Raw genomic sequence first — 11,380 nt, forward strand, 5'->3', positions numbered from 1 at the left:
GTGTACGAAGCAATTTTTCAACCGCCGCAGCAAACCATTGCTTTTGTGAACAACTTCCTTGCAGACTTGCAACAGCTCAAAAGGGATCCAAGGGTGGCTAGCCCAACAACAGCGATGGTCTGGCCACAACGTTGGCTGGCACCCGAGTCGGGTGCTGTCAAAATAAACGTCGATGGAGCTATGGCACAGAACATGCGGGGAGGTGCAGTAGAAGCACTCTGTAGAGATGAGAATGGCAACTACTTAGGGTCCTCGGCAGTGGTCTATGGAGGTATCACCGATCCCATGATGTTAGAAACCCTCGCTTGCAGGGAAGGACTAGCGCTGGCACCTGATCTAGATGCTCACGACTTGGTTTTGGCTTCTGATTGCGAGGGCGTAGTCACTGACATCAACAGGGGAACAAGTGGTCCTAACGCAGCTATTACACATGAAATATCAGCTCGTTGCTCTAGTTTCTCATCCTGCAAGTTTATTTTTGAGCGTAGAAATTTCAATTTTGAGGCTCACAATCTCGCAAAGCATGTATGTAATCTAGGTATAGGCAGACATGTGTGGTTGGGCACTCCTCATGACCCGACTATTGTACCTATGAACATTTTTCTCTTATTCAATAAAGCATGCGAGATTTCTCAAAAAAGATAAAAAATCCACGTTCTCCGCGAAACGGGACCCACCACCACTAAGTTCGGCATCGGCCACTCCGCCTGCCTGGTGGTGGGCTTTGCCCAACGCGTCGGGCGTCGGCGTCCGTGCCGATCCCACTCACTGTCGGCCATCTCCACCGAAATCCCCCACCTCCCCTCCTTGCGCCCGCCATTACTTCACCACCGCCGCGCGGGCGCATCGGCAGCTAGCGCATGGCATGGCCTCCCTCCCATACACCGCCGTCGCCTGCGCCTCCGTCAGAGCCGACCCCGCCCCGGGACTCCTCAACTACGCAGCCGTCCACTCCTGCCTCCTACGCGCCGACCGCCGCCTCTCCCTCCCCATCCTCGCGCTCCTCCTCCTCCTCCACTTCCGCTTCCTCGCCGTGGCCGCGGGGGCCCACTTCTCCCCCGCCGTCTCCCGCCTCGCGTCCCGCCTCCGTCTCTCCCCTTCCATGGCCGCCGTTACGCTCCTCGCGCTCGGAAACGGCGCCCCAGATGCGTTCGCTTCCGCCGCCGCGCTACGCGGCGAGGGCGGGCTGCCCCGGGCCGGGCTGGCCGCCATCCTCTCCGCGGGCGCCTTCGTGTCCGCGTTCGTCGTCGGCGCCGTTTCCCTTATCGCCGCGCCCTTCGCTGTCCCGCCGGCTTCATTCACGCGCGACGTCTTCTTATACCTCGTCGCCGCGTCGGCGCTTTTCTACATCTACCTCAGCGCCGAGATATTCCTGTGGCAGGCCGTCGGGCTCGTGCTCTTCTATGTCTTCTTCGTCGGCTTAGTGTTTTATATGGATTTGGGCGCGGCGGGAAAGGCAGTCAGCTCTGCCGAGCCGGAGACGACAGCGAATGGCATGGGCCGCGCGGCGATGGACTTGCCAGTCTCAGTGGAGCATCAGAAGCAACGCAAAGCTAGTTTGTGGACGGTGCTCACCAAGGTACTATGAACGAAGCAATAGTTTATTTTTTCTATTGAATATGTCCTGAAATTTGAGTAGACTGAGACAGCATTTCAGCAATTCTAGGCAATTGGTCTCTTTGGTAGCAGTGTCTTCGACAAGAAAATACTACTCGTTTAAACTGTTAAATACTTGGTTTATTTATTTGCAATTGTTGTCAGTGGGGTGAGTTGACTTTATCCTTTTGATGGATTACCTTAAGCGTTTGTTCTGAACTGAGATTCTCAAGAAGAAAGAATATTAAGCACTTAGAAAAGTATTTAATCTGCTAGTTGGCCAGAAAAGTATTCATATTATAGCATGTAGTTCACTTGTAGTTTAGGATGCTGCATTCTATTTGATTTTTGTAATATTGATAGGGTCAGCAAGTCTAGCACATAATCCCTTGCATGAAAGGTTGCTGAAGTGATAAAAATAAGGATGCTCATCACTTACTCATTTTCTTCACTCTTTCCTGCAGTGGCTTAGTTGATTCACTTGTGTATTTTGGAGTGTTGCATTGTACTTATTTTTTACTCCCTCCGTCCGGAAATACTTGTCATCAAAATGAATAAAAGGGGATGTATCTAGATGTATTTTAGTTCTAGATACACCCTTTTTTGTCCATTTTGATGACAAGTATTTTCGGACGGAGGGAGTAATATATAAAGGCAGTAAGTCTAGCATATCCAGTCCATTACATTTGCACAGTTGGTGAAGTTACCAAAGTAAGGATGATCATCAGATACCCACTTTCTTTCCCTCTTTCCTGTAGCTGCTTAGTTATTTACTGCTAAGTTCAAAACATTGCGTTCATTACATAAAGAACATACTCCTAAAACTGTACAAATCCAAGCACCTTCCCTAGCCACGCACCTGTGGCATGACCAAACTTAACTTTGCCAATGTTGGCTGCAGCTGCAGTGGACGAACTATTCAAACAATCCCTCCTGGCTGTTTGGACATTTCTGATTCATATCTATAGTTGTGATGGGTAACTGTTGCATGGGCAGATTAGGGTTTTGTTTGGAGCGTAAGCTGGGCACTGTGTTAACGTCTTTTCTGCATCTTTTCGTTTGAGAAGACTAGATTTTATTTATTTCACTGAAATCATAAACAAAGTGAACAAACAGTAAAAGTTAAAGCATATTGGTGAATTATAATCTTCATTTTTCCACTGCAATGAGAGATAACCGAATTTGTTCTATGACCATTGCCTGGGGTTTTCTTAGCCTAGGTAGCAAAGACTCTTTAACTCTTACCAATCAGTTTGCAACTTAAGATAGCTTTAGCAAGGCTAAATTGTCCTTGCTCAACTGGGCAAAGGATCTGGTTGCATGCAGCATGAGCTAATTGGATGGTGAACATATGCCATGAAGATCGGTTAATATCTAAACAAGATGATAACGGAACCACAAAGTCTAAAATTAATATCGCTGGAGAACACTCAGATAGGTGGCAACCACTGAGTTATTCAGTAATACGAGTTTCAGAAGCTATTGTGGCCTATGCTAGAATATATACCTGTATATCTTCATGGAATACCACACTGACACTGGCTTTGTTGTGCTTGGTCAGCCGCTAGCAGAAGCTTGTTTCTTCTTCTGTCTTAAGTAAGTTCAAGTTAGAACAACCGTGTAACCGAAGGATACATTTTAGCAGTGAAACCTGCTATATACATAGGAAGGATGATAAAGTGATCAAATATGAGGGACCAGGTGAAAACCTAGTGACGCCTGAATGGTTTGACTTAAAGCTATCAAGTCCTTCTCATACAGGCATCACATCCCCGTTAATAATTAAGAACATGCGGTTCCATTTTCACATGGAGTAATGGCTAAAGGTTGCATGCGTGTTGCAGCTTTTCTATAATCCAGCTGCACATGTATACTCAACTGTTTAGTAACACGATCACTGCTACAAGTTTCAGTGTATGCTTCCACTTCCTCATTCTTAACATTTGACGACGCACATAGTTTCAAACAGCTTACAATCTTGTACATATTTCAATATCTTAAACATTTTATATGCTTAAATGGGGATAAGCCTTTCATTTGAACTATTTCAGTTCAAACTACTGCAAAGTGCAAAGTGCAATGGACTTCTATATTTTGCTATGCATTGACATAGATGCAATATAACTCGATATATCTCTGTACTGATGTTCTAAAACTAGTTGTGTTGACTTTTAATCTTTAGATGTAAAAAATCATAATATGGCCTAGCACGAGATTAGGAGGAATGCTGCACAATTGTTTTGATGGATACTCAGATCTGAACCTTTTATATGGAAGAGAGAAAAATATAGATAGCAAGATTATGATGAATCGTGACTTTATATTTACTTATTCTGCAAGGTCACACACTAGAACATCGTGGTAGACATGGCAAGGATATGGAACAGACTTTCTATGTACAATAGAGCTCATGATTGTACTTGTAACAAGAAATCGTTATCCTGTTGTTGCATCTTTGAAGTACTCCCTCCGTCCGGAATTACTTGTTGCATAAATGAATAAAAATGGATATATCTAGAACTAAAATACGTCTAGATACATTCATTTCTCTCCGACAAGTATTTCCGGATGGAGGGAGTATTTGTAATGACACTCGGTTTCTGGTTTACTTTGAGATTTGAATGGAAGCATAACTTCCTCTCTTAACCTTGGGTTTTCATGATACTGATGGCTATCTATCTACCTCTAGCAGGTAACAAGAGTTTGGGATTGGCCTGTGACATTTCTTTTGAAGCTCACGATACCGTCAACGCTTCCTTCTGAATGGAACAAATTTTACATCTGTGCGAACATCTGTCTATGCCCTCTCATACTGCTATATTCTTTTAGCTCATTCATTCCGTTGGATAGCCGAATAGTATTTCTTCTCCCTCAAATCCGCTTCCCCCTCTGGTCTGTTGTTCTTCTGGTTAGCTTTTGTTTGGCTCTATCCCACTTCCGCTTTGAGAAAGAATCACCAGAAACAGAGAACATTGCAAGTACCCTCATATCGTTTGTAATGAGCGTCTTCTGGATCTCAACCATGGCCGGAGAGCTCCTGAATTGCCTGGCAGCAATTGGAGTTATTATGGATCTCCCTCCAGCTATACTTGGCATGACAGTCTTGGCATGGGGGAATTCTGTCGGTGATCTTGTTGCTGATGTGGCATTGGCCAAGAACGGTCAACCTACAATCGCCATTGCTGGCTGTTTTGCTGGCCCAATGTTCAACATGCTTGTTGGATTAGGAACTGCCCTAGTGATGCAGACGGCAGGAGTGTATCCCAAAGCCTTTGTACTTGAATTCCATGTTGGAATTGTTGTTGCATTTGTGTTTCTTCTTCTGAGCTTGATGGCAACCCTGTGGTGGTAACCTGGGCCAGATTCCGGGTACCCAGATTCTGGGGCTACTGCCTAATGGGGCTCTACATATTGTTTACCATAGTGAGTATTGCCATTGCGAGCTCTTCTGGATAATATATTTTCTATATAAATAGAAGCTCATAGATTGTGTCTACGGTACTTGTTTGACGTTTCTGTTTTTCCCCCAAATCAATTGCATTTGAAAGAAGGCCCTTCTTGACTTATTCTAACTGTCATGGTATATGTGAGGGAAAATCTGTTCATCAAATGCTAGGCCACGTACGTAGTGTTTACATCAATGAAAGCTCTCATTCCATATTTTATGAATTGTAGAGAACAAAATACTCTGACATCATCTGTCTACTTCCACTTGGATGAGTTGTCATGACTAGGCAATCTCATCGAACACAGGACAGTTTAGACACAGGTAAAACAGGAAACCTTGCAAACTTCACCTGTGACCTCGATCGATCCTGAATGACAACCACAGCGCTAGTCCGGCAGTCCTTGTCTCAAATGTGTCACCTTGTAAACTATTCCTCGTAATCTACTGTTCTACTCCCTCCGCAAACTAATATAAAAGCGTTTAGATCACTAAAGTGGTGATCTAAACGCTCTTATATTAGTTTACAGAGAGAGTACTTTACTTTAAAAAATCTAGGGCATGGGTAGTTCGACTTCCTCTCCAATTTATAATTTATGATTGATGGCAAGTTTTGTCGAACTATTGATTACTACCTTCGTTCCTAAATATAAGTCTTTGTAGAGATTTCATTATGGACAACATACGGATGTATCTAGATGCATTTTAGAGTATAAATTCATTCATTTTGCTCCGTATGTTGTCTGGAATCTTTTCAAAGACTTATATTTAGGAACGGAGGGAGTATTTTGTATCTCCTTCTTTTACTACTTTTTTTTTGAAAGTTAACAGGAGAACTGCCAAGATTCCATTCAGAAGAAGCCGATGGTTGCTTGGTTTATTGAGGGAAACCGTCCGAAAACCTGTATAAAAAAATGCACCACACCTAGCAAAGGTAAGGACCAAAGCACAATAAGAAATACAAGAACGCCCAAAGGCCGATCAACGCAGCACAAACAGAAAAATACATTGTCTACAAACACATCATCGTCGTACATCACCAGCTGTGCTCACGGCGGCGACTTCGACTTCCCCTCAACTTCACCAAAGAGCACCAGTTTGCCCCCATTTGCTTAGACCGCCACAAGCATGTTCGATGACCTTGTTGACACCGGAGAGAGTGACACCGGAGAGAGAAGAGATATCTGACGGTAGAGGAGTGAACATGTGCTGCTCTGGTCTCGAGGGGACGACCAACATGACTCGTCTAACGCTACATGCACGTCAAGTGTGCTTCGACTGGATTGAGATTCAGTGCCTTGGCACACACAAGGCACGGATGAACAATATCGTGCCTTGAGGGCATCTCCTGGCCGTTGGATCTACAAGCGACGGTCCGATGAACATCAAGAGTCATCGCTACAGTACATCGTTACAGGAAGTCTGCCAATCGCTACAGGACGAACACACTGTAGCGCGGAGTACTGTTCATTGAAATCTGGAACCTTGATTTCCGATCTAACGGCTGAAAGCTCAAGACATTGCACTATTCACGTGTGCCTTGTGTGTGCCAAGGCACCGGATCTCAGTCCGCTTCGACTACCCAACAACGCCGACCAGCTTCGGACTCGAACGGACGTGTCTCCACCACCGCAAATACACCCCCACCTCGCCACCGTCAGCTCTGGACCAACCACTTCAATGCAACCCAAGTGCTCCGCCAAGAGGCTAAAACTCCAAAAAAAAAACAATGATTCCATTGAAGAAACAACGCCAAAGGCATCGTCCATCATCAATCTGACGAAGCAGATCTTGGTTTTCATTCGAAGAGTAGAGCTCAAGGGTGGGAGAGATGTGAAATCTCCTCCGTGCCGCTTCCAACAAGAAAATATCACCTTTCAGTATGGTCATTACCGGCTAGGAAAAAGTCCAAAATAAACCTTGAACATGTAGATGAAAGCTAAATCAAACCCTGAACTTGCAATCCCGGAAATCAGCACACCGAACTCATTGATCCTGGTCTATTTTAAACCTTGAAGGCGTTTCCAAACAGGGATTGTGCACGTGGCAGACCAACTCCCGGGATTGTTGGCTACACACGCGATTGGGCCGGCCCATCAGGCGTGAAGGGAGTTTTTTTTTTCTTTTTTTCATTTTACTTTTTCGTAAGTGCGACATAAAAATAACCAAAAATAAGACAGCAGGCAGAGTCGGACTTGTGCCTTGGCCTATCGATATCCACTTGCTAGCCACGAGAGTAGATCACTATTAGTGCAACAAGTTGAAGCGCGAACATAATTAATCAGACACCAGCGTCGAGATTTGTAAACATTTTTTGGGAGCAAACAAATTTTGAAAACGTATTTTTTTTTGAAATCCCCAAGATATTCTAAGGTGCGAACACTTTTTTAATTTTGAATACTTTTGAAAAAAGGAACAACTTTTTTGAAAACACAATCAGTTTTTACAAAGCGAATACTCTTCGAAACATAAAAATAACAATAAAAAGGGAACAATTCTTGAATCCAGAAAAAAAATATGCACAAACTTTCAAAAAAATGTTTACTATAATTTTTTCATAAATTCAAAAATGTTAAAGCATTTCATAAGTTGCTGAATAGTTAAAAAATGTTCATGTTTTCTAATTTTGTCACAAACTAAAAACTGTTTGGTGTTTAATAAAAATTGTTTGGAGTTCTCAAGTTCTGTCTAAATTTTTAAAACTGTTCGTGATTTTAAAAGTTATTTACATTTATCAAAAGATGTTCGGAATTGTGTCGCATTTTCCTTACAGATGTTTTTGGAATTTCATAAATTATTTGCGTTAAAAATGAGCATTTTGAAATTGTTCAAAAAACAATTCATGAAATGTTTGATTTTCTAACATGTTTAGATATATGTTCGCTCCTGTCTGTTCTTATAAATGTGACTACCTAGCGTCATGTGCAGCCTTCAGGGCCAGTGGCTAGCCGGGGTTGCGCTCTGAATACGAGAACCAGAGTTGCAGTCCTGTGAATACGGTGTATAGCGTATTTTTCTTTTGTCACCTAGTAATTTTTCATCGATCCTTATAAAAGACAACTGGCTTTGTGTAGTTATATAAGAAAAAAGTTCGTTGTTATTACAAATGTACTAAAAATTTATTATCATTATGAAAATAAATAACAAAAAATGAAAAAGAAAAAACGTAGCAGCACGAGTGATTACGCTAATGGGCCGGCCCGATTCGTCTTAATGTCCTGCCAGCCGGTCAACGCCCAGAATTTGACTTGCCACGTCAGCGAATACCAGCTAAACGGGCTCAAGGTTCAAAATAGACCGGGATCAGAAAGTTGGGTGTGCTGATTTCCGAGATTGCAAGTTCAAGGTTTGATTTAGCTTTCGTCTATAAATTTAAGATTTATTTTGGACTTTTTCCTACCGGCTACGAGCAGGAATTTCTTTCGGAGATACAACACACCTACGCAGGAACAATGCCCCGAACACACCTGCACCACCATTAGCGACCAGCATGCATCTGACCTACAACCAGGTAGCAACGTAGCCAACACATGCGATTATTTCTTAGATGTGCTCACAGAGATAAGGTATGCGTGTATGCGTTCATACGGATGAATGTATGTGAGCGACTTTGATTGTATTATGTTAAAAAAAACGCCCCGTGCACCATCCAACCAGGACCCCCGAGTCGCTAAAGGCGATGCTGGGGTTTCTTCGTTGCTAGTATGCCACTGGCGATTGTCGCGACACTACTCATCATTTTAATAGGACCAGTTGCAGTACTTCCAAGTTAGACTTGAACTTATGTCAGAAAAATCTGCAAGCATATCATTGTATGATTGCATCAAAGCTAAGAGACATTTGAGTATAGGACTGGAAAAGAGTTTAGTTGAAATACAATTGCATTCCTCAAGCTAAACTCTTGGGTGAATTGATGTCGCATGAAACTCAACATGGTTTCAGAAATACGACATTTATCTGTGGCCTGACTCTGTGAATTGATTGGTAGAGTAGTAGTAGCCGTTTTAATGGACCTGAAGGAGAAATGCTCTGCCGAACCTTTTAATTCTCGTCAGCATCAATACTACTAATACCTACTCCCTCCGTTCTAAAATAGATGACCCAACTTTGTACTAAGTTAGTACAAAATTGAGTCATCTATTTTGGAACGGAGGGAGTAGGAATAATCATGGACAGATTAAGGTTCTCAAAAAAAAAAATCATGGACAGATTAAGGACCCGGGATGGAAACTATGGGCACATACAAACGATACCACCGATGCATAGTCGTCCCCCCCCCCCCCCCCCCCCCCCCCCCCCCCAAGATGCTTATAGCAAATACTCTAGTCCAAGCAGTAGTACTACAACTTGCAATATTTATATTTGAAAAATGTAAGAAACCATTGGCCAGTGCGAGCTGGTGATTACAGCGACAAGATCCTTTGTTGGCTTTTGCATCTTGTAATTCCTTGTATTTCCTTTGGTACCAAAAGTCGCCTTCAAGTTGAAGGTGATTGGAAGACAGAGTTTACTGAGTAATCACCTTAGGTCTGCATCTTGTCAACTTGCTGCTGCCATTGTGCGCATGTCCTTTTTATCAAACAATCAGATAAACTCTGGCAGAAGATTTAGTGCTTGTCATCATCATGACTAGGTAAGAGCTAAAAACACTTCAGCTAAAACTCTGTGTTTTTGCGAGATAATGTGCCACACATGTGGCACGAAGCAATTCCATCTTGATGTTTTTTGATGGCAACTTTAGTTACCCTAGGTCTGTCTACTACAACAAGTTATGCCCGACTCCGGTGATGACGGCGCCGCGCTTTCGGCCCACTTCAGTGCTTGTAGTCGTTGTTAGGTGGTCCTGGTGTTCGTTGTACTGCCATGATTGAAGATGAATTGATCCGAAGTTTTCTCGCAAAAAAAACTTTAGTTGTAAAACATGGCAACTTTCTATTTGATGACAAGTTTCAATTTTTTGATTTTTTTCGAATGACAACTTTTAGTTGTAAAAACGTCAAGGCGGTGTTACTTCGTGCCACACGTGTGGCACTTATCATTTGTGTAGATAATTATGTTCACATCATTGCTCTCTAGTCTGAATGAAAAGAAGGGGTTGTCATTTGGGTAGATAATTATGTTCACATCATTGCTCTATAGTCCGAATGAAACAAAGGGGTTGTGCCAACGTTTAAAACTTGATCAAATTTGAACGCAACATTTGTCTCTGCCTGAAAAGGACACCAGAGCATTATAATGATTTATGGAAGTAAGGAACCAGAGATATAACTAGACTCACTAAGTTTTAGACGGAAGACTCATATCGAGTCCAATTTTTTTATTTATAAAATGTGGTTGAAACCTCTGGCCTTTGCATCAAAAGATGCACGCAATCATCTTTATAAAATTATTCAACAAGGATGTGACAAAAATATACATCAAAAAACCTGAAGCCACCACTTGATACGTACAAACTCGACAACGAGGGATGCCATCACAACACCTGCCATCTGGAGCCGGGGCCACATCAGAGCCGCATGCATGGCGTATCGGGAGCACAAATCAGGTCCAACAGGTCCGACTTTACCCTAAATAAAGCCATAACCGACCCAATGAACAAAGTAACATGTTGAGATTGCCAACTCGAGATTACAGACACATATGAAAACATAACAATAATAACATGCCATTGCAAAAGACACCGGCACCAACTAAAACTAAGTGAATTGTTAAATCTACCAATGTTCGCTTGATCCCGTCAACATAGCCAAGCCTTCTATTGCAGGGAGGTTGCGCCAACAAGCTTCAAGGGGCAAAGAGTTGTCTTCTAGAATGGAATGAAATATAGAAACCTCAAATGCTAAACCCACCAAAATTTTCCAATACAATGGCTTCTCAGTCGCACTGAAATTTGACACTTGTCCCATTCAATAGATTCTTGCGAATGCAAAGAACTTGAAATGATCGAGACCGGCATGGAGGAGGGGAGGGTGAATAGGCCAAGTACAAATTTTACTTTGATTATTAGCAATTTGAGCTTTGTTGATCTAAAGTGAGAGTCCAGATATGCTACAGTGAGGTAAACAACCTATACGATGTTTAGAAAGTCAAGTGACCAAAGTAAATAAGAAGTATCAGGCTACTATTAGAGTTAACCAAAGACACATGAAAATGAAGATGTATACCACTATTCATTGTTGTAGAGTTGTGATTTACATCAAGGAAATCCCACACCACAAAGGCCCACCTTCTTCTCCTTGAGATGTGACCACAAAGGTGATTTCCAACTACTAGTGGTAGACCTTGAGGTGGCCTCCAATACTTTACAAACTTTGGGGTAAATCACAACATGATTTCTCA

General features: G+C 42.6%; 1 pseudogene; it reads left to right on the forward strand.

The window, feature by feature from the left end:
- Positions 1-706: 706 nt before the first annotated feature.
- Positions 707-5,092, forward strand: LOC123111199 (cation/calcium exchanger 5-like; annotated as a pseudogene).
- The last annotated feature ends 6,288 nt before the right edge of the window (positions 5,093-11,380 follow it).

The sequence above is a fragment of the Triticum aestivum genome, chromosome 5B (assembly GCF_018294505.1).
Source record: "Triticum aestivum cultivar Chinese Spring chromosome 5B, IWGSC CS RefSeq v2.1, whole genome shotgun sequence".
Taxonomy (NCBI): domain Eukaryota; kingdom Viridiplantae; phylum Streptophyta; class Magnoliopsida; order Poales; family Poaceae; genus Triticum; species Triticum aestivum.